Here is a 24689-nt window from a genome sequence, read left to right on the forward strand (position 1 = left end):
GCAGGATTATCGTTTCTTACACCTCCAGTCTTTGGCATTGATATTAAGATGAGTGTTTCCAGCAGTGGATGGATCTTAATTTGTGTATACAACTCTGTTCTGATATTTCATCACTGCAGTTTGTCAACCTCCATTGTTGTGACCCAAGGCAGTTCTTGGGGAGAAAAAGAGAAGTTACTTGTTCCAAGCTTGGGTAATGTAATTTGTTATTCTAATTTTCTTTTTATTATGTAGTAGTTAAAAATTCCACCACTCTTCTTACTGATTTGTGTTTTGGCTCTGGAAATGTGCTACGTACGAGATGTCTTTAAAATTTAACGCATTAAAATAAGTGTGCTTGTTAGTAATGTGCTGCTCCTGTTTTTCATCTTACAAAGGCGAGGACCAGTGAGGAAAACAATGACAAAGCATTTCTGGTGCTCCTGAAAGCCTGATGTAAGTGTTTTGTGCATTGACTCCACATACTAGCTGGTGGCAGAATTAGGTTTGGGGTGTTGTTTTTGTTTGTTTGTTTTTGGGTTTAAATTGCTGTTCATAGTGCATATTTGCTAAGAGAGAGCACTCTTATCGCAGGATGTTGTGGGTATCAGTTTACAAGGGTTAAAAGAGATATGAGCTGTGGGTCAGGAATTCCCTCAGCTGCAAACTGTTTTGAAATACAGAATATGCTAGACAAGTACAGTGTTACATTATTTTCACACCATTATTTTTATATCCATTTTTAGTGCCTGTTGGAAACAGGATCTTGGGCTAGGCAGATCTTTGTAGGAATGTCTGTACTGAACCAGAACACTTTTTATGTTACATTCTTGTGATACTCAGCATAGAGGTGTACAACGAGCAAAATTATATTCCCAATTCTGAGTAAGTTAACGAAATTTTCAACCGGATCATCTCACAGTGAAGCAGGCATTGTTTCCTGTGATATTTGAATTTGTTAAAGGCGAAAGTACACTTTTTGTGGAAGCTTAGATAGTGTCCGAGTAAAGTAAAAGGAAGGGACCTTTTGTCATGGGGCCATTGGAGATGTAGTTACTGTAATTGAACTGCATTGGTTCCTTTCAGCACAACTCGACGCACAGAGTGTGTATTTTGCTTAATGTTTGTATAAAACCTGTATTCTTAAGTAACACGTGTTGTTCTTTGATGCATAAAGTTTAGTCTGTTTGAAAGAAACAATTTGGCATACTTTGTGGTTGGAGTGATGCAGTGGCAGCAAAGCAAAAAATGCATCAGAGCCATCAATCACTACCATTAGGAAACTGTAGAAGGCTCTCTCCATGTTTTATAAACACACAATAGATCAGATCCAAAAGCTTCTTATTTAACACTTCTGACTAATAATTAAGGTTAGTCGTCCAAGTCTAGCTCTTGCTTTCTGACAAGTTTTTCTCACTTGATGCTGCCAGCACTGCTTTCAAATGGAGGAGAAAGCCAGAAGAAAAAACAAAGATACCTGTATCAGTCATTCTTACTTGTGTCGCCACGTAGCTTTTCATACCATATGTAGTTGCTTTGGCCAGTAGAGGAAGAATGCAATACTGTAGCTGTTGGCCAAGATGTGAAAGGTTCCCTGCTTCCTTTCCCTAAGCCAGTGGGATGGTGAAGAGACCCATATGTCCTGATAGCTCTCTTGGTAGTTATTCAACTGGTTGAAATATTCAACTTTCTCTACTCAAGCTTTGAGCATGCAGCCACAGAGTTTAGCGCTGCCTTCCTTCTCTGCGCCAGGCTTATCAGGAGATCTGTTGTGATATTCAGTGATGAGTCAATGATGATCAGAGGTTTTGGCTCTTCATTTTGAACTATTGCCTGGTGCATCAGGTGCATCAGAGGTAGTTCAGATGAATATGAAGTCCTTTTTGTTGAAAATCGAGATGTCTGTAGACACCTGAAAATGCCTTTTTGCAAGAGAATCACAGAGACAGATTCCCCAAAGTATATAGAGTCATGTGGTCTAAAAGAGATCTCTTGGCACTGTTTTTTCTCACTTTTGTATCTCAGTAGGGAGGGATAAACTTTTGGCTTTCAATTCTGCTTCTGCCCTCCCAATTAATGATGGAAACTAAAGAAGAAAGAAGGCACAGATCTAAGCTGATTTCACAAAATATTTGCACTCAAAGAATGTTTGGTTTTGAGTTGTTTTTTGTGATTTGAGGTTTTTTGTTGGGTTTTTTTTTTTTCCTTCTTCAGGGAGAAAAGCCACCTGTCTGAATTAGGAGATTAAATGACTGCTTTTTATGTATGAGTAGTTATTGCTCTGGGCAGAATGTCAAGTACTGTGAATGCATAGCTGCCCCAGAAAAGCCAAAGCCACTTCTCTTGTTCATGTTGCTTGAGGAGCTGGAACTGTAGGAAAAACACTTTCTTGCTACTCATGAAAAATTAAAATAGTATCTGGATGTTTCCACAAAGTACCACTACCACTGTGAGCTTCTGTGCTCGTATATCTGTATCAGTAGCACAGCTGCTGCTGTCCAGATGCAAGTTTCCATTCCTGCTCTTCTCTTCCCATGACTGAAGGGAGACATCCTGATGCAGGAAAAGTGACCTCTTGCTTGCAGTATGTTTACTAGCCTACACTTCTGTCTGTTCCATCTCCCAGGCATACACAGTCCTCCCTATATTTTGTGAGGCTACTGAATTCATCAGACCTAGTATATGTACTCATGATATATGCATCTGTCTGGAAAGGGTTTCTTCCCTGTGTTTACCTTGGAGGTGTTTGTTCTTTTTCATATTAACCCTTCCCAGACTGCAATTCAGAGATATAACTTCAGCTTCCATATCTGTACCTTAATCTGAAACCCAAACTTTTGACACTGGCCTAAGCGCAATCAAGATGCAAGCCTGAAATCATAGAATCACAGAATACTTCCAGGGGTGAGGCATCCACAGCTTCTCTGGTCAACCTGTGCCAGTGTCTTGCCTCACTCCTAGTAAAGAAATTTTTCCTAATTTCTAAGGTAAATCTACCCTGTTTCAGTTTAAGTTTAAAGCGATTCCCCTTGTCTTGGCACTACATGCCCTTGCAAAAAGTCCTTTCCCAGATTTTTTGAAGAACCCTTTTATGTACTGGAAGCCTCTCCAAGGTCTTCCTGGAGTCTTCAGGCTAAAGAACCCTCGCTCTCTCAGCCTGTCCCCATAGGAGAGGTGCTCCAGCCCTCTTACCATCTCTGTGGCCTCCTCTCGAGCAGGTCCACATCCCCATTATATTGGTGGCCCCAGAGCTGGAAGCAGTACTCCAATTTGGGTTTCCTAAGAACAGAGTAGAGAGGGAGAATCATTTCCTTCAGCCTGTTGGCCACACTCCTGTTGACACAGCCCAGAAATGTCATGTAACATCAAGCCCTTGCTTTCCTAAGTGATCTAACACTGGTGCTCAATTTACCAAAGCCAAAACACTTGAGTAGGAGAGAGATAAGCTGTGTCCGCATGTTGTGCATAGTCATCCACGTCTCCTCTTCCATTGCAGAGGTTTATCTTTGAAAGTGATCTAAAGGCATGGAAATTAGATGTTCTGGCCAGATCTTAGTGCCAGAGCAGAAAATTTGCAGAGCACTTGAGGATAACCAGAATCAGTCACAGTTGTTTGGGAGCCTTTTTTGTATCTTTCTGTTAAGAGTCTACAGGAGGGAATATGTGGTGAGTGTCAAGTCTGAAGCAGTTTCCTAAGCAAATCAACAGAGAGTATCACTTCGCAAGTGATTTAGTGCTTTAGAGCAAGTTGTATGGCTCTTAATCCATCCTTTCTGGAGCTGGTCCTTGCAGTTAGCCAGGAATTTTCAGTCTGGAAATAAACAGCTGGCTATAGGTTCAGATAAAATGAGGGAAATAGGCATTGATCAGTGGGGAATCTTGTAGAGCTGTACAACAATCTTGTTACAAAGATGCCAGTGGAGTAGAAACCATGCAACATGGATATTGGATCATAATAATGTAGCATCTTTAAACAAAGCTGTGAAAAGCAAACCAGGATTCCATATATAAATACCTTCAAAGGAGGTGCTGTTGTTAAATCTCCATTCACTGTCCACAGGTGATATTTAGGGCATAAGCTTTTCTTTGCCCAATATAGAATCCTGGAATCACAGAACAGTTAGGGTTGGAAAGGACCTTAAGATCTTCTAGTTCCAGCCCCCTGCCATGGGCAGGGATGCCTCACATTTGATCTGAAAAAAGTATTTCTAAATAAGCAAAAGTCTCTTCAGTTGACAGAAATGCTATCAAATCAGCATTTAAAAAAATAGAATATGGAAATGCGTTCTGTTATCATCATTCCTCCCAGAGACAGAAATATAACTGTATGTTCTTTTATTTGTTATCCTGATTGGTGATTAAAACCAGACCTGGTTTTTATATTAGGAAGTCTAGATGGAATATGAAGCCTGTTTAGTAGAAGCTGATCTCGGGAGGATGTTAACTGAAGGTAGTCGTTAAAGACATGTCTGTGTCAGAAACAAAACTATAGCTCTTAGGGAAACCACCTGGGAATCATAATTTCATTTACGAGTATGCTTTAGTGAATTGGTGTTCATGTTAATCCTCTCTAGTAATTCCTCTGTACTGCATCATGTTACCCTACTGGCAGAAGTCAAGATCCTAAATTTCATCCATTTTTGAGGGATTCACCTGTTTAGCTGGCAAATCATCCTTAGCCATGTGTTATCAGGAATACTGAAATGGAATAATTTGGGAACAGGGTATCTGATAGAGAAGGTATAATATCCTCTGAATCTCAAAGGGCCATTGTCGTTTTTCAGGAATAACTTTGGAAGCTTTTCACGACTGAAAAAAATCATCATGTTTCTTGGATTAGGTAGCAGTACCAGGGAGACAGCTTGCACCAAGGCTTACAGGGCCAATAGCTCAGAGAAAAACCTGCCCCCAGAACATCCTAGTGCATTATGAGTCAACTTGATGTCCTTCTCTTTTTTCTTTTGTACGTGGTAGCAGTTATAAAACACCTTGTGGTCTCTTCAAGTGTCGGAACTCATCTGAATGGGTGATAAATGGTGTCTCGCAGATTGGAAAGGTTGCTGCTATATATCTTCATACGGCTCTCCAGAGCCAGATAAAATACGGGAAGGAAGCAGCAGCAGTAATATTCATGTCTTTCTGCTGAGAAGGCTCTGGCTCACAGTCCTGATGAGCATGAGGGCAGGATTTTCAATGTACTTCTTTCTTCAATAAGAAGTTTTGAGTTATCAAATTCAGTTCTCAGTACATAGCAGCTCAGACACCTGCATGAAATAGTTGTCACTTCCATGAACTTTATAGTGAAGCTAACAAACCCGGCTTACTCTCCTGTTTGAGTCAAAGCAATAATGTGAAAATTTGTATTTAGTGTCTTTAGTAGTTGGATGTCTTTGTCATATTACTGTGTTAAGTAAATTTTTTCTTGCATTCGTTAAAATGGTCAGTTTAAATAGACCTATATTTAGCCTATTAGGGGAAGAGAATCTGCTTTGAAGGTTAGTACTTCCCCATGGAAACCCCTGTGGCAGTCTCACCTGTGTGGATTTATATCTGATGCATGCATTCTGTTTTGTCCTAAAGTAATGTTATGACCATTTGTTAAGTCGGAAGCCTTCTTGGATGAGGCCCAGAATGATACTTACACTTTGGAAAAGTCCTCCTAATAACTATAACTACAAATTTCCCCAGTAAATGTGATAAATATTTATTTTTTCTTTCAAGCATGAGCATTAAGACCATCGGTACACTTTAAAACAGAAGTAGGGAATTCATATGTTCTGAAAGGAGATCTGCTTGTTAAAATGCTGTGGTGTACTTGAAAACATTACTATGTGTATTTGCTAAATTACTTATAATGGTGACATGGTGACAAATTTGAGCAGGTAAATAAGAACATGTGATTTTTAATTCTGAGCTGTCCATATTTGAAGAGTAAGTACATTTTGCATACTGGAGTTTATAGCATAGAAATCCTCTTTTGATAATTCTCCTTATACCATTACAGTAAAGAACAGGCAACCTCTGTTTATCTGAAATGTCCTTTTCTTTTTAATTTGATCTAGCAAGATGTATTTGCTTGGCCAGCATAGAGAATGTTTCCAGGTTTAAATATGTAGTTTTCTATCACAAATTGTCATTGTATTAAATTGGAGACCTGTTGTGTCTGTGGTCTGTGATAAGAACATTAAGCAAAAAAACCATGAATTAGGCATAACTCCTCTGTAATTTAGGAAAGAAGAGTGCAGTTATGATCAGAAAAGTTGTATCAGCAGATTGATTTCCAGGGATGCTTGATATTAGCAGAAGAATGTGACTGTTATTGTTATGATGGTAAACTGCCATGCATTTTAATGGATCTGCATACATTATTAAAGGACATGAAAAGAAAAACAGTAAACATGTGTAGTTTACAGCTGTGGTAGGGTAGGAATCTTAGTCCATTATATTGTGAAGCTACTGATAAAGGCTTCTGAGGAGAAAATACGTAGTACTGGGGATTTGCCAATGCTATTTGCATGAGAAAAAAACATGGTTTTCCCTCAGGGCTTCAGAGGTTTTCTGAAAAGCTGGCATTTTTTTGTACTAAAAATTTTAATGACCTCATTTCAATTCATCTTCCCTGGGGAAATGAGACGTTTGCAGTCACACCGTCCCTGAATACAGACAGTGAGGTTCAGGTGATAACTTCAGAATCAGCTGTGCAGCTTAAGCCAGGTTTGGCAGAGAGGTGGGTTTACGGTGATTGTGATGCTGCAGGCTTTGGAAGAGGGAGAGTCAAATACAAAGCCTCAGTTCAAACATAGTAATGTTAGACATTGGAGAATTCACATGAGAAGAAGCTGGTGTAAATGTGCCATACTGAGTTGGTACATTTAACAATGCTTTTCTTGTTCTGATGTTTGTAAATGAAAGATTAGCAAATATAGATCAAAACAACCTCATCTTCTGTTTTGTTTCTGTCTGGTCTGGGTCTAGGAAAATTCACTTACGGAGGAAGCCAGCAATAGAGCTGCAAGCAGCAGTGTTCTGCAGTTTCTTTTGGAACATTGTTCCTAATATTGATCCTGATGTTTGTAAATATTACTCCAATTGTTTGTAGATTTTTTGAGGGAGAGTAAATAAAAGATTATGTTTACAGATGCTTATTTGACTTAGAGCTCATGTAATAAATTCAAGCCAAAAGGCATCTTTTATCTTCATATTGTCTTTAAAGTTCTTAGAAAGCCGTGCCCACAGCATCTTGGGAGTCTTGTTCCAGATTGCAAATAGGTTCATTCCACAGTATGCACTGGTCCCCTGGACTGCACTGGCTCTCAGTTCCTTTCATCAGGGAATATACTCACAGGAAAACCCCACCCCAGGAACATTTCTTGATTTCATAGCTCTGACATAGTCTATGAATGCTGTCCCTCGAGTTGAACATATTCATCTGGCCTGGTTTTGACTGGGAGTTATTTTTTTTCCTTCTTGAAAACTGGTCCAGTGCTGTGTATTGGATTTAGTATGAAAATCACATTGATAACACACTGATGTTTTAGTTGTTGGTAAGTAGCATTTACCCCGATCAAGGACTTTTCAGTCTCATGCCCTGCCAGTGAGCAGGGGCACAAGAACCCAGCAGCAAGCAGAGGCAGGACACCTGACCCAAACTAGCCAAAGGGGTATTCCATACCACAGCACGTCATGCCCAGTATATAAACTGGGGGGACTTACCTGCTGGGGCAGATCGCTCATCAGATTGAGCTGGGTATAGGTTGGTGGCTGGTGAGCAGTTGTCTTGTGCATCACTTGGGGTTCTTGGGTTTTATTTCTCTCTTGTTTTCCTATTGCTATTCTTATTATGTTTTAATTTATTTCAATTATTAAACTGTTCTTATCTCAACCCATGGGTTTTACATTCTTTTGATTCTCATCCCCATCCCACCTGGGGAGGAGAAAGGTGTGGAGAGTGAGCAGATGGCTCTGTGATTCTGAGTTACTGTCTGGGATTAAACCACAACATCATCATAACTAGAAATACGATCTCTTTGCCAGTATTTGTCTCAATTCAAATGCTTTTTGTAGTGGCTTACAAATGTATGAAGCCATTTCTTATGCTTCTTGCAGCTACTACCATATTCACATCTACCTCCCTTAATTGCACTGGATGCAGAAATATCTCTTAGTAGGACGAGCACCACATTTTTCAGTGTCATTGCAGTCTCATCCATCAAGAATTTTATCCATCATCTAATTGCATTAACCTTGAGTAATTCCACTAGTTCAGCAGAACATAAAAGAAAAAAGCCCTTACTAGTTCTGTCTCCATATTCTTTTAAACATAGAAACAGCTCTACACAGGCAAATAAGCACAGATCCAGCCAATCCCATGTTGCTAGCTAGAGTAATTTTGTTGGATTTCAATATTGATTTCTGTTTCATTAGACTGAGTTTTACAGTGGGCAATAAACAAATCATATTCTTTTGAGACTACTTTTTATCTCAGCTTGGAACTTATTTTCAGAATTCACCACAATACTCATACTAGTCATATTAAGCATATATAACAAGGGAAATCTTGCAGCATATCTTTCCCTGATAATGTACAATGCTGGTTAAGTCCATGCAGGAGCAGTATAGACTCCACCAGCTTCTCTTTCACTTTGACTGCATTTCTCAGGATAGAATCAATGAGTCTTACAGCTGCAGCATCCTCTGGCCGCTTCAAATTTAGAAGAAATTTAGAAGAGAAGGTCATGAAACCTGATGGACAGAAGATGAATCAGTGACTCTGCTTTGCTTAAAAGACAGAAATGCATTATTTGGGGCACAGATTTGGAGGAAAAAATCAAAAATTCATAAAGATGGGGAGATGCCGTGTCTGTCTTATGATCCCAGAAGTACTCTGCTTTATGATGTAGATCATCTTAGGCTGGTTTTGAAACTGAATAAAATAATCATTCAAAGAATTCTGTTTCTTTGTAAAAACATGTCCTATCTTCAGATGTTGCTGAACACTGAATTTTTTAAGAGCTTGGTTTGAAAAACTAAGCAAAGCAATAACAGGACTTCTAGAGCCTTAGAAGCTCTATTTAATTGCTTTAGCTCTTAATGTTACCCAGCTTTGATGCAATTATGACTGCAAAAATGGTACATAGTAAGTCCCTAGCTTCACTGAACAAGATCTTCCACTGTTCCAAATTGCAACAAACAGATCTAATTCAGCTGTGGCTTGCAAATACATCAAGAATGGTACAAGATGTGATTATCACACAATACTGTAGCACGCAGAAAGTAGTGAATGAAAAATGCCCTTCTCAAACACACAGTTGTGTGACAGCTCGGGTCCATTTAGCTCCTGGGGTTATGGCAGAAAATGTTTTGTTACCTCTGCCATGCTATAATTGCTGCTGCTTGTTAGATACAATGGGAAAGGACAATGGTAAAAATTCATGTCTGTTGTAAGATCTTGTACAAAGATGCTTTTATGTAATCTGTAGTAGTAGTTGTCTATTTTTATTCCAGATTTTATAAACGCTTATGGCATTTTTCTTTACTGCATATCCCTTCTGTATCTTCTGCCTTTGGCTTTGTTGAAGAAGATAGATTTTATGCAAAATGCTCTCATTTCTTATTTGCAGATAGTTTTTAGAACCTGATATGTGCCATTTAAATAAAGGTACCGAACTAACTAAATAATGGAATTAAAAATAGTTATCTAGGCATCGAATTTGTTTAGTCATTTGTCTTCACAATGCCACTGTGTATGTATTTCTTTTCTGCATGACGGTTAATCTGTTACGACAGCTACTTAATTTTGTGAGCTAAAATATAGGGATAAGCATCTATTAGAAAGTATTTCTTGTGAGGTAGTTGCCTGAGGCTAGTTTCTTATTTAAATGAAGAGCACTCTAAAGCAGAGCAGCTAAATAAATGTACCTGGGTGTGTTTGAAGTATTATGCCTGATTGTTACTAATCAGAGAATGGCATAAAAAATGAGACTGAAAATAAGTGCATGAAAATCAGCATTAATATGGGATCTTGTTTTTCTCTGTTTTCTTTTGAAGAGGAACTAACCAGTCTTTGTTCTTTCATCCTTTTATTATATCTCTTCTCCTTTTAGGATGCTATCTAAAAGCATCTCTGTATGTGTTAAAAATATCATGTATTTTTGATGTGCTATGATTTTAAAAGTTGCGCTGTTTGTGCTGTTCTGGCTGGTCAAAGATGGGCTGCTGCGTAATCCTGGTTGAGCATTTGAAAGAAAGAGGAACCAGCAGCCTTTCCTCTCAGTCTTTATCTTGAGCAGGGAAATCGAGTGAAAAGGCTAAAGTACTGCTCAGGTGTGCAAATATAACACAAGCAAAGGGTGCAGCACATGAAGGACAGTGCTGTGGCACAGTCAGTCCAGCTTGTGGCTGCCTCTTGCATCCAGCCAGGGCTACCCAAGCTTCTTGCAGTATCTCTCAGTGCAGATACAGCTCAAGCAGTTTAAATAGGAAGAGTTGCTCCATGTGCCAGAAAGAGATTAAATTCTTTTGTGTTCTGTTGATGTTTTAAACTCCCACTGTTGCAAACATTTTTGGTATTTTTTGATGCTCAGATGGAGCCAGAAATGCGTTGTCCCCCCATTCTGGGGGAAAAAAAGCAACAAAGCAAACAAATAAACCCAACAACTACAAAAAACCTCAAGAAACAGTGGACTATTTCTCACTTGATACTGGTATTATATTCCCAGGTACCCACAGAGCTGCATGACAACAAATCTGGTGGTTTAAGAGATGATGTTAAACAGTTGAGTAGGGGAGAAAAATGTGAGCCTCTGAATTCTCTGTTTATGAAGGATTAACGACCAAAATGACTGGAGAAACTGTTTTTAGAAGAAGAAGCATGGGTTTTTCTGTTAGTACATCTTGAGACTAGATGGAATAAGAAAATACATGTGGTGGAATGCTGGAATGGGTGAGGGGAAATGTCTTCTGTTCATGACATCAGCTAGAAGGAAAAAGATAGCCATTTCATAAAAAAATCCTTGGTAGTTGACCTTTATGCCTATTTTTAGACTCTGTTTTTATTCATTTGTATTTTCTGACAGGTGACAGTTACAAAGCCATCTTATTTCCTACTGAAATGTTTTAGTCCCTTTCAGTTTGCTTTCTGGAGTCTAAAATGGCTATTCCTAGACCTGACCTTGCAGCATTTTAAACAAAATTGAACAAAATGCATACACTGTCTGAACAGAAGTTACAAGGAAGGACAGCCAAAAGGAGAAGTGTGTGTAAAATTGTTTGAGATAAGGTATTGCTTTGCCTTGCATAACCAAATGCAAATATTGCATTTAATGGTGAATGCTAAATGGAGTCACGAAGACTAGAGAACAACTGAAAATATGCAAGGGCAGATTGGGAATAAACAGCAGAGAATTTAAATGGTGGATTCTGGTGGGGGGTGTGTGACAGCAATGATGGAAAAACATGGAAAGGAGCAGTATGTGCAGCAGAAGGCAAGAAAAGAAAAGCTGGTGGCCTTTCGTAGCAAGCCCTGTGCTGCTTCTAGCTTGGACATGAGCTATAGTTGTGCTGCAGCTGCCAGTGGATGCTTTAAACACAGGGAATATGCTCAGGTGGTGGTGTTGGCAAGCCCCAGGTCTGGCTGTGTGAGGGGCCATGGAAGACCACAGGGGTGTGGGTCCAGATCTCTGAGTCCCTGGGATGTAGTGGCTTCTCAGCCCTCTGCTACGAGGCTAGAACATATGGGCAGGGAAGGCCCAAAAAGGCAGGAGTGAGGCAGGAGGCAAGGGCAGATCAAAAGCTTAATTAGGTAAATCTTTAATTATTTTTTTTTTTTATGATCTGCAGCCTATACAGTTAAAGGGCTGAGATCCCTCCTTGCCCCAAGCTGGATGCATTTTGCAATGTTGAACTGTAACGTTTAATTACAGGCATGTCCAGAATGTGTATCCAAGTAAGATGCTGCAGTCCTCATCCATGTAAAAGAAGCTTTCAGGTAGTTGAACCAATTCACCCTAAATAAACAGGAACTGCTGGACAGCAAACCTCATTTGTGGACTCTGCTGAGAAAACCGTGCAGTAAATAAACCTTAGTTTCTGCAGGGTTACAATTAATTTTGTTCAGTAAGATTTCTTTATCTTTTCAAGAGTTCTGCACCGGACAGTCTTGCCTGGCTTCTCATGGTGATTTTGGGTGTAGTTCATGTGACCATGCAAGTCTCCCCTAATTCCAGTTTCCAGTTCTTCAGTATTCTAGCTGTAGAAACACTGTGTTCTTTTCAGTGCAAATTCTGCTCTAACCTTGCCATGGTTTAGAAAGAGACTAAATTATCACAGCTGTTGGAAAAAAAGAATGCGTAATAAGGAACACAATTAGGTCATTCCTGAGTAACCTGATTTTGACAGTACTAAGCACAGAGCTATCCATTCCTGTCCTTGGTGGGAGCTGCCACAGGTGTTTAGAAAGGCCTCTGAGGTTATAATACATCTGCAGAATACTTTGATGGCTTCCAGCACATCACAACTTGCACATTTCATAAATTATAGGAAGTTATTTGATACTTAGTAGCTGTCAAGGGATTTTTCTTCCATAAACTTGTCCAGTCATTTTGTGAGCTATGCATTGCAAGTTCTTTGGGAAGGAATAACATAGCTTAACAGCAAGATGTGTGGCAAAACGTCTTCTATTCAAACCTGCCACGTGATACCGTTTTTGAATGCTCCTTAACCGTAGTATAGGAAAGCAGTGAACAAGCATTACCTATTCATTTATCATTCCAGATTTCTTTGGTTTCTTTCCTGTCCCACTCCAGTTTTATCTTTTCCAGGTTCAAGAGTCCCAGTGCATGCAGTCTATGTCCTCTTCTGTAATATTTCCTGTTTTGCTTTATTTCAGTTAGAGTTACTGATCTTTGGTCTTTGTATTCATTCCCCCACTACTTTTTAACAGTTGATGTGTTTGCAGGGTTTTTTTCTCTGAAATCTCAATCGAGATCTCATTCCTCAGTGGTGATAACTATTTCAGAGCCAAATATAGCTTTTTTTTTTTTTTTCCCCTCACCTGTTAGACTTTCATTTATATTGGATATTTGATTTTGTCCTTCCTACCACCCAGTGTCTTGAAGTTCTTCCACAACATACTGAGTTGGGCTTTGTCTTCACTCCATGGCATAGTCTATATTCTCCATCACCATTATTACTTCACTATTCATTTCCTCATCCAGATGGAATCTGCCTCCTGATTTCTTTTTTAATTTCCTTTTCTGCTGGTCCAGCTGTAAATATTCAAGAGAAAATAAAATTTAGATCTCCCTCAGTCTTAAACAGCCTCATGCAGATTTGGCGTAAGCCTGTGGCTAAACCTAGACAGCTCTAGATAGGCCAGCTTTACTTTTTCTCCTGTCACCAACAGGCTATTCCACCTGCCTGCCAAAGAGAAATTGTCTGCCTAAACAAGGCACAGCAAAGACAAGAGGAGATACTGCAAAGCCAATTAGCAGGGCAGGTATTAACATCAGAAACCTTGGAAGTGGCAGATGCTTCAAACTTACCAGTAGGAAATGGCAGCCAGGATAGCAGTAGACCAGTCAGCTGTGGTTTTTCTTCCACCTTTCCCTGAGCTGACAGTGATACCAGTTTTTACAATATGCCTTTGCAGGGTTTTGTTTTAGGAGCTCAGAGGCTGTGGAGGCCATGGCTTTTTCTGCTGATCTACTATGATAGCAGTAGTTACATTACAAGGAATGTAACTACAGTGTTTCTAACAAGTTACTTCAGATGAACTGGTAGTTTATAGACTAGTGTCTGTAAATTTGTTGCCCAGTCCCTGATATTGTTAGAGAAAATTATTATGAGGGTCATAAACAGCTTAAATTTGATACTTTAAAACCACTTGAAAGATATGACGTGTTCACTTAGCAGCATTCTATGTTGTAATGCTTGCTATGACTTTTTTCTACTTTCAGGCTGCATACAGCTCACTAAACACACCTGTGGCAATGCAATGCCTAAAGATTTTGTCATTCAGGATGCATCTCACTGGCATTAAAGCAGTGCTCAGGCCCTGTGGGGTTTGTGTTTTCTATTAACAAAATAACCATAAATGTGCTTTTTGAAGAAATACTAAAGGGGCTCTGCTGGTTACCAAGCAGACATCATCTACTGGAAATATTTCTGGCCCGGCTATTATTTGTATAGCTTACTTTTCTAAAGGACTAGTGGGAAGATTATTCCTACTGAAGTAAAGTAACCACTTAAAGCAGCATTCAGTTTAACCATTAAATTACTGATCAATCGTTGAACATTTAAGTGTTCACTTTCAGGGTCAGATGAAGTCCTGCTGCTTACAAAAATAGCCATTAATATATAATCTGCCTTAGTAACTGACACTAATTGTGTAGTCTCTGCTTATCTAAAGAGTTTGAATAACATTATTTATTTGCCCAAATATAACCTAAGAAAAGATTTACAAACTGGAAAATACCCCTACCACTCTATGCCAAAGGAAGCCGAGCACTGTGAACTTGGAATGTGCAAAGTGTAGTGAGTTGACTTAACTGGCAATTTAAGAAGGGTCTGCCATCAAGTGTAGCAGCTGAACTTTACATGAAATTGAAAGCATTTTTATCATGGGAAAAAAGTGTAGAACATATTACATTTCCAATCAGAAACTATTTCTTCTGTAAGTGCAAATGTTTTGTGCATTGTTTTGTTGGTTTAGTTTGATTTTCCCTAAGCTACTCAAAACCAAATTAATCAAAAAAAACAATGTTATGACAAGATTAGTTACACAAATAATAACCAAAGAAAAATTCGTCAAAGCTTTTGAAAGAAAACCTGTTAATTAATCCTTTGTGCCTGAATAGATGTAGAGGTTTTGCGCTCCTTAACCAGGGCAGTAGTTTAGCATCCACGGTAGAGTATTTAATAGCATTTTCTTGATGATATTGTAGATTTTCCAGTATTTAGTCATTCTTTAAAATGAATTGCATCTTATTCAACGATGCCTTTAAAATTAATAAGTTCAACTATATTAATTAGATTTTCAGTTTTTAAGGGTCAAAATTGCCTGGATGCAGCTATGTCTTCTAAAACTAGGAAAGAACAAATACCCAGTTTTCCTAACAAAGACTTATCCTTGCTTGGACTGCTGGCAGGGGCCAAGTGTACTACCAGAATACGCTGTTAAGGCTGTGCACTAGGTAACATGCAACAAAGGTACCAAATCCTACTAGTAGCAATTAGTTCCTAACAGCCAATTCCCAACTGTGCTGCTTTGTGTGTCAACTATAAAATGTGTGTTGTCTTTCTGAAGCCTGACTAAGCAGCTTTGGATGTTACAAAGGCTCCTCTGCATGTTTTAATTTGCATAGATTAGTCTTTCTCCTTTTTATTACATTGACTAATCAGGAGAATTTCTTAGCCCAGACATGTTTATAACCTGGTATGATCGTGTTTGGCTTCATAGATAAAATACCCTCTCATTTGCCTGATTCCTGCATGAAAACAGTACTCTTAGAAACCTAACCACCAATTTGGCAGCCCTTCCCTGCCTCTCTACTTTGTCTTCCACTTTTTCCTCCCAGAATCCAAGTGTTCAACTCTTCACCTTTTTCTGCTTTTTTACTTCAGTGAAATCTGTTGATGGTGCATCTACTTGATTGGTTCTTAGGCTCAAAGCCAAGTGGAAATACTGAATGTGCATTTGGCAGTGATGGGGTTGGCTGTGGATGGAGATGGCATTGTTTGGCAATTTCCCCTTCCCCGTGGCATGCCACGGGAGATAAAGCCACTGAGGGAAGAGAGGAAGAGAAAGGTAGAAGTTTACTGTAGAGACAGCCTTAGGAAGACTATTTTTGGGGTGTCTGAAGGCCTGCCATAGAGTGGCTGGCTGGTCTCTGCAAATTATTCTCAGGCCATGTGCTGACTGGAAAAAAGAAACACCCTGTTGCTGAAGTGATTCCCCATGCTCAAAACATAAACTGCCTTAAGTAGAAAAACGAATATTTGATTTCATATAAAATTCAGTAAAATAATAGGTTTGCATCTTTTTATTTCAGGAAACAAAGTTGTGTCAAAGTGTTAGCAAGTCTGCAGAAATGCAGCTTTAGTATTTGGCTCACTGAAGTGTACAAATGCCTGGTACATTCTCAAAACAACTCCTGGCCTCTCAGTTTTTCCAACAGATGGATAAAAGAACGTATAGCGCAAATTCAGGCCTGAATACTGATTCTGAGTTGTCACGGAGATCTGTATTAGCAGGTTTAGGCTTTGATATTTCATATCAAGTGTTTGATACCTCTGTAATGAAAACAGAAAATGTTGCTTTAGCTTCTGATAATAAGGAATGAAGCTTTGAAATCAGTTATCAATCAAAAGAAAGGCAAATTTGAGGATGACACATGTAAACCAATCTGGTGTCTTAGTTTTGTAAGGTTTTCATAAAGCATAATGGATAAACTTCCAGCAATGACTACTATAACACAGCTCTGAGAGAGGAGGAAATGCCAATTGAAAATGTGTAATTTATTTTTTTCATCTTGTTTGGATAATGGGAATTTTTTCCTACACTGATTTTTGTGGAAATAGAAATCATCTGTGACTTTAACCTGAGTTTAACAAATAATTAAGGTAAAGTACTTCGGAAGAGTGACAACTTTTAAAATGAGGAAATTTATGTATCCATGTAAATTGATATGAGAATTTTTCAAAATGCTGGTTAAATATAAAAGGATTTAACCTAAATGCACCTTAAATGCAGTACTTAACATGCAACTTTCTTTTTTCTGTTACTTCACAAGAAAATGTAAAAGACACTCACCCTTCCAATGAGTGGAAGCAACTGCCTGAGCAACTAGAAACAGCAACAGTGCCTCTCAAATATTCTGGGGAAACGCGTCTGTCACAGCTTCAGCTTATTAGATCTAGCCCCATTACAAACTGGCTGCATGTTCCCAGTGCCATCATAAACAATTCACTTAGTTTTCTTATATAGCCTTCTAAACATTGTTCCAAGCAGACAGAACAGAGTGAACTGTCTTCATAGATAGGCTACTGTGCAGTCTGATTTATTATACTGATTCTGTGAAGTCAGCTGTTTGAATTAAACTGAGACTCTAAACTGCAAGCCAAGTGGCCATTGGAGAGCAAAAGAGGATGGCTGACAGTTTCAGAAAGACAGGTAGAGTTCTCCTTGCGCTTATTCTATCACACGATGAACACTCAACATGAAGTGTTTTTGTATTCTCATGTAAATTCTCTCTTTTTTTTTTTTTTCCACATGGCCTTGCTACATCTCTTTCTTTGCTCTATCAACCTGTTACCATTTCTTCTGCTGATACCTTCACACCTTCTAAATTAAAGTATAGGATCATGTACCCTGATTTGTTTCAAATCATCGTAGAATAACTACAGTTATTCTGAATACTGATTCTGAACACTGTAGAAGCATTAACTGCAAAAGTATAGCATCATTTGTTTTCCACTGCTTTTCCCTCTCTGTTGTCTTTTAATATGGGGTTAAAGAGCTGGTTTGGATCAAGATGCACATTTTACCAGCCTAACACCTATTACCTATAGAAGTGAGTTTTCATTTTTAAGTAAGGCATCTTTGCACTACTGAAGTACAAATGCATATTCTAGGTGGGTGGGAAAATGTATTTCTGTACCATACAGAAACACTCCTTAATATCACTGTTAGGAATGGTTTCCTGAAAATATTTCCTAATAGCTGTGAAGATCCATTCTTTACCCTTTGCTTCACTTATATTCAAAATCTTTTTGCTAGGACTTGTATGGTATAGTGTCTGCTATCATTATTATTAATGCTTATTGAAAAGATGGTGTTATGAGAAACCAGATGTATAATTTTGTATTCATGGCTTTTAACAGAACCAGCCTCTTTTTCTGATCTTACTTTCTTTGTCTAATATTGTATAAACCATCTGAGCTTCTCTGGAAAATTAATTTTGTGCTGTTTCTTGGTCAGAATATTATGTTCTAATTTTGCTTTGGTATGCAGAAGCTGTAGTTTTCATTAGTTCTTGTTACCACATTTTTAGGGAGGTGAGGTAGTGGTTTGTGTCTGTATTTGCCCTGATTTATTTATTTATTATTTAATTTCCTTAGGGTATTGTGAATTGTGGAGAGCTCTGAAATAGCTGGGACATGACAGGATTTTTTTTTTTAAATTGTAATTAAATGATAGAAATGAGCACAGCAGTTCAAACATTGGGAGCTGTCAGAACAGCATGGACAGTCAGTGCTGTGTTCAGATTCAGACCTATACTATTCAGACAGTCATAATTTCAAAGTTAATTTACTTCAAAGTCACCTGGCTATCAATTTTTAGAAAAAAATAAGTTTGATAACCTTACCCAGCCTTGGAAATCTTTTGCACATGCTGATTCTTTGCAAGTTACTCTATTTAAATCACAGAAGAAAATTGTACAATCAAGCTCTCAGTTTTCTGTTTCACTTTATTGCTTTAAATTATAAACTGTACACTGTAACAAGTAAATCAGAAAATCTAAGGCAGCACCTCTTAGGGTTGTCTTAAGCTGCTTATGTTTCAGTTGTTTTACATATACCTAGCTTGCTGACTTCTTATTCAGCATAAAATAATGTTTGTATTCTTTGAAGAAAACTTAGAATTGTGGGAGGTATTTAACAGTTCTTGGATAGTGAATGGCTTTTCACAAGTTACTGGTATTATGCTGAAGTAGTTTGAAATTTCATTGTACTCCACTCCTTTAAGCACTATCAAAAATGTGATAGCCAAGGCTGTCATGACACAGCTATGCTCCTCTTCGACAATACACCATCAGGCATTCTGTGTGATAGCTTTCTTACATTCATATTGAAAACTAATTTATAATTGTCAAAATAAATAATACAGGCATCAAAAAAAAATGTCACAACAAATAAATTAGAATTTGGCTGGTTTTTTTAGTGAGTGATTTGAAAAAGTCATTTGCTTACTATTCACTTCTGCAATTCTGTGATGGCCTATCAAACCACCTGCCTTCAAAAATGACTCGTGACAATGTAGAGTTATGTCAAATGTATCACTGTGAACTGCATTCCCAAATGTTTTCATTTCAGTCACAGTTTCAGTTTCTGCAATGCATAAGAGAGATGTTTGCTACCTTCCATGTGGCTGGAAGCAACATCCAGTGAGTTTTGCTTCTTCAGTAGTGCCTTGAATACTTTCAGATCTCTTAGTTCTTTCCCACTTTTGGCTGACTTTACACAGAGGATTTTGTGACTAAAGGCTTGCCGATGGTCTTTGTGGTTTATATCTTTAATGAGTGGAATTTTAAAAGCCTTTATTGTGCAAGTTTTCATTATTTTCTGGTTTTATCATAAACTTTAATCATGAGTGTGAATAATTAAGAGCAGGATGTCAGACTGGATTTCCACTCAGGTGGTGCGCCCAGTAATCATGCTGATCTCAGATGATAAAAAAGAGTAATTACTGTACTCATCCTGGCTTCTGTTGGAGATTCTGATAGAAGGAACAGGAAAAAAAAAGTGTACAGCAATTAATTAATTGCTCTGTATATGTTCTACTGCTATCTCCCATGCTTCTTTAATACTGTAATTTTTGTTATCTTTTCTGAAGCCCTTACAAACTCTTGTGAGTACGTAACCGCTTTTGAAAAATTCCTTAACAAATATAACCTGTGGCACTCAAATCCATTACAGTGTTTTCTTCCCCCCCAATTGTGTGAGACTAATAAATCACATAGGAAAGAAAGTAAAATGGCAAGCAGCCTTTTTCCTCTACAGTATCTATAGTATTTTACATAGAATCATAGAATCGTTAGGGTTGGAAAGGACCTTAAGATCATCTAGTTCCAACCCCCCTGCCGTGGGCAGGGACACCTTATGCTAAATCATATCATGGAAGGCCTCGTCCAACCTGGCCTTGAACACTGCCAGGGATGGAGCATTCACAACCTCCCTGGGCAACCTATTCTAGTGCCTCACCACCCTAACAGGAAAGAATTTCCTTCTTATATCCAACCTAAACTTCCCCTGTTTGAGTTTTAACCCGTTACCCCTTGTCCTGTCACTACAGTCTCTAATGAAGAGTGCCTCCCCCGCATCCCTATAGGCCCCCTTCAGATACTGGAAGGCTGCTAGGAGGTCTCCACGCAGCCTTCTCTTCTCCAGGCTCAACAGCCCCAACTGTCTCAGCCTGTCTTCATACGGGAGGTGCTCCAGTCCTCTGATCATCCTCGTGTCCCTTCTCTGGACTTGTTCTAAGAGTTCCATGTCCTTTTTCTGTTGAGGACACCAGAACTGCACACAATACTCCAAGTGAGGTCTCACAAGAGCAGAGTAGAGGGGCAGGATCACCTCCTGAGACCTGCTGGTCGCGCTTCTTTTGATGCAGCCCAGGATACGGTTGGCTTTCTGGGCTGCAAGCGGACACTGAAGCTGGCTCATGTTATGTTTCTCATCAACCAGCACCCCCAAGTCCTTCTCCCCAGGGCTGCTCTGAATCTCTTCTCTGCCCAACCTGTAGCTGTGCCTGGGATTGCTCCCACCCAGGTGTAGGACCTTGCACTTGGCATGGTTAAACTTCATGAGGTTGGCATCAGCCCAACTCACAAGCATGTCAAGGTCCCTCTGGATGGCATTCCTTCCCTCCAGCGTGTCAACCGAACCACACAGCTTGGTGTCATCGGCAAACTTGCTGAGGGCACACTCAATCCCACTGTCCATGTCAGTGACAAAGATGTTAAACAAGACTGGTCCCAGCACCGATTCCTGAGGGGCACCACTCGTTACTGGGCTCCAGCTGGACATTGAGCCATTGACCACAACTGTTTGTGTGCGGCCATCCAGCCAGTTCTTTATCCACCGAGTGGTCCATCCATCAAATTGATGTCTCTCCAATTTAGAGACAAGGATGTCATGTGGGACAGTGTCGAACGCTTTACACAAGTCCAGGTAGATGACATCAACTGCTCTACCCCTGTCCATCAGTTCTGTAGCCCCATCATAGAAGGCCACCAAATTGGTCAGGCAGGATTTCCCCTTAGTGAAGCCATGCTGGCTGTCACCAAGCACCTTGTTGATTTTCATGTGCCTTAGCATGCCTTCCAGGAGAATCTGCTCCAAGATTTTGCCAGGCACAGAGGTGAGACTGACTGGTCTGTAATTCTCCGGGTCATCCATTTTCCCTTTCTTGAAAATGGGGGTTATATTTCCCTTTTTCCAGTCATTGGGAACTTCACCTGACTGCCATGATTTTTCAAATATGATGACCAGTGGCTTCACAACTTCATTCACCAGCTCCTTCAGGACCCGCGGATGGATCTCATCAGGACCCATGGACTTGTGCACGTTCAGATTTTTAAGATGGTCTCAAACCCAGTTCCTCTCCTGCAGTGGGCCTAAGGTCTTCATTCTCACGGTCCCTGCATCTGCCTTCCAAGACTTGGGTGGTGTGGTCAGAGCCTTTGGCAGTGAAGACCGAGGCAAAGAAGTCATTCAGAACCTCAGCCTTCTCCAAATCCAGGGTAGCCAGTTCTCCCGAGAGCTTCCTGAGGGGGCCTACGTTCTCCCTAGTCTGTTTTTTATTTGCTATGTACCTGTAGAATCCCTTCCTGTTTTCTTTAATACCTCTAGCTAAATTTAATTCTAACTGGGCCTTAGCTTTCCTAACCTGGTCCCTAGCTTCTCGGACAACATCCCTGTACTCTTCCCATGCCACCTGTCCTTGCTTCCGCTTATTATAAGCCTCTTTTTTCAATTGAATTTTCCTCAGAAGCTCCTTATCCATCCAAGGAGGTCTTCTGGCCCTCCTGCTGCACTTCCTTCTAGTTGGGATGCAACACTCCTGAGCTTGCAGCAGGAGTGTGGCAGCAGCAGGGTACAATTTTATCTGGGAATTTAAATCCAAAATCAAACATTAATACTGAAAACATGTACAGTAAAACAGGTGCAAACCATGCCCAGGATTTTGTACAAGGCTAATTTTATTTTACTAGGTTTTCCCTTTACATTAAAATTAAAATCAACCGCACCACACACTGATGCTGCACAGTACCTGTAGACTACACCTGCAAGTGATTGGTGCATTTGGAACTAACGTTTCGTGCCCTTAACTACACCTCTGAGCCATGAGAGTATCAGTTTAAATCGAAACCGTTTAGAAATCGTGCAGGAGATGGAGGAGACTCTAAGCACTGTTGTGGACCACAGTTCCAGTGTAGTCAGCAGCCTGTGTGGAAGTGCCACGCTGCTGCTGCCACTCTTTTAACTCAGTTTCTCAAATAATGCAGGAACCCTTTGGTCTTTGTCCAGATATTTTTATTCATGAAGGCATAGATTACTATCATTTATTAATTATGATAGTATGGCAGATAAGCCCTAACCAGAGTTATGGCCCCATTGTACTAGTCAGTGATTCAGCACAAAACCAGAATGTTGTTCTGTAAAATAGTTGTATAGTTCTTACTTTTCAGTTTTACAGAACAGAATTCAGTGCAGGGCATGAAGATAAATCTTTTCCAATGTCAAGCAGGAAGACTGTGACAGAATTTAAAACCTTATTAATCTTTGTCTAGTGCCTTAACCAGGGCTGCATTTGCTTTCCTTGCAGTAGTTATTATTATTTACTTAGTGTAGCTAAGCTTTCTGCCTTGCTTGGCAAGAACCACTATTAAACTATGGTATAATAATACCTTAAATCTGAAACAATTAACAGTATATTCAGCAGGGCAAAGACTTTGTCGTTTTAATATTTAAAGGATGTAAAAACTGTTTATTTTTGCTTTAAAGCAAAAATGTGTGTGTGCATTATGTACAAATGCTGTTTTTGTTTGTGTTTTGCTGTTCCCCTAAAGGAATGAGCCAATTACTCCTCTCAAACAGAGCATGACATACTGGAGTAAATGCTAAAAAAAAACCTCAAACAAACTAGCCAAAGTTAAAATAAGTAGTTACAGTTAAAACAAAACAAAAGCCCTCTGTGAATTCAAGGAACTGAAAGTTAGATAATAGCATGTGAAGAAGAAAATTGCAGTAGAAATTTTCTGTTATAAATGATGATGCTCTCTCTGCAAGGAAGGATTATGTAGATCTCTCTACTCCATTAGGATTCATTCACCTTTGAGATTATGGGATTCCTTAAAATCTGTATGTGTATATATCCTCCTGTAGATGTTTGAAAAACAATGCTGCAGCAGTGCAGGGGGAGAGAAAGAAATCTAAGCAAAATAATAGTGATTTTTATTACTTATAATATCTTTGCAGAGGAGGAGGAAGAGGAGATAAATGCTGTTTCTCAGCCCTTATATTTACTATGCTCTGTAAGCACCTGTTTTGCAGAGACCCAAGCCATATAAACATGTATGCTCTCAGCAATTTAAATCTAGCACTTGACTCTGAAAGAGGATAGTGGATTCTTGGGTCCAGTAATGCTTGTGCCCAACCCATGACCTGGATTCACATTGCAGGGCGCTGTTGCAAAAAGAGAGATGATCCTCTGTGCCAGTTCTGGAAAAGGGGTGAAATCCCCTTCAGCAGATGATGGGTTCAGAAGTGCTGAGTTATGAAAGGTTGAGATATAAGTGTGTTTCTCTAGTTTCTGTAGCTCTGGCCCCAAGGCTCTTTTGCTTCTTTTTACTCTGAAAATGTTTGCGTCTTCTTACAATAGTTTTAAATGAAATTATGTTGTTAGTAATAATAGAGTTCCAGGTGTATTACAATGTGATATAAAACTTGGTGCTTGTTGGTGTCTCCCTGTCTATGTTATGTCCTAACTGGGTGTAAGAAAATTTTTAATGGTCATTTCTGTTATAAGGGTTATTTTGAACAAAGTCAGTTGATGCCAGGTCTATGCCTGGATGAGGTGCTGGCATATATTCCACATGGAAAAATGTTGTGCTGAAGCGCTGTAATATCACTAAAAGTGTATTTATTTGAGGAAACATAAAATTTGGGTCTGAACCCTTACAAAACAAAAATACACAGTATTTTTGCTTTTCATAGGTTTCAGTCAGTAGGTATAACTTCGTGATGCAAAATCATCTGGGAAACTGAACTAAAATGCCTTAGTTGAAGCCAATGTATTGCTGCATCTTCTATATTATGTCCTTTTAATTATCATGTCCTTGGCTTCAGCAATGTAACTGCCTTGAACAGTTGCTTTTCTCCAAGAACAACTTCCATTTTCTATTTGTCAGAAATTGCTTTCAACTATAAGCAGTTTAGACATGTAGGGAAGTTTTTGGGAGGAGGCAGTATGTCATCAATAAGAAGCCAGTGCATCAGTAATATTTTCATAATTAATAAAACAAAGAAATAAACAATCTGGAAAAAAACCAGCCACCAAACATAATTTCCCTCAGGATGGGCTGGCAGAATTTAACAACAGACAGTGAAGGATTTTCCAGGGAAAAACCCAAACCAATCAAACAAACACCCCCTCCCCCCCCCCCCCCCCCAAACTTTACTCTGCTGCCTACCAGGAAAGCTACAAGCTTTTTTAAAAATTACTGTTGTTTTCCTCCCCAGCAAATGAAGTTATTCTTCAAATCCCCCAAAATTGAGGAGTATTACACTTTAAATGTTAGAGCTAGGAATACCTCTGTATTTAAAATTCAACATTTTAAGTGAATGTAATTAATTTTAGCAGCTGTTTAAATTAATACAACCTGGATTATGTGGCTGTGGTATGGTACTTAACGCTGTTAAGTACCTGG

At 39.2% G+C, this 24689-nt stretch overlaps 1 protein-coding gene across 15 annotated transcripts in view; it reads left to right on the forward strand.

Moving 5' to 3' along the window:
- MAGI2 (membrane associated guanylate kinase, WW and PDZ domain containing 2) overlaps positions 1 to 24689 on the forward strand; it is a 738716-nt gene that overhangs the window by 119575 nt on the left and 594452 nt on the right. The gene's annotated exons all lie outside the window — the stretch shown is intronic.

The sequence above is a fragment of the Pezoporus flaviventris genome, unplaced genomic scaffold (genome assembly GCF_033815535.1).
Source record: "Pezoporus flaviventris isolate CSIRO_AGI_PZ_B2104156 unplaced genomic scaffold, CSIRO_AGI_Pfla_v1 ptg000045l, whole genome shotgun sequence".
Taxonomy (NCBI): Eukaryota; Metazoa; Chordata; class Aves; order Psittaciformes; family Psittacidae; genus Pezoporus; species Pezoporus flaviventris.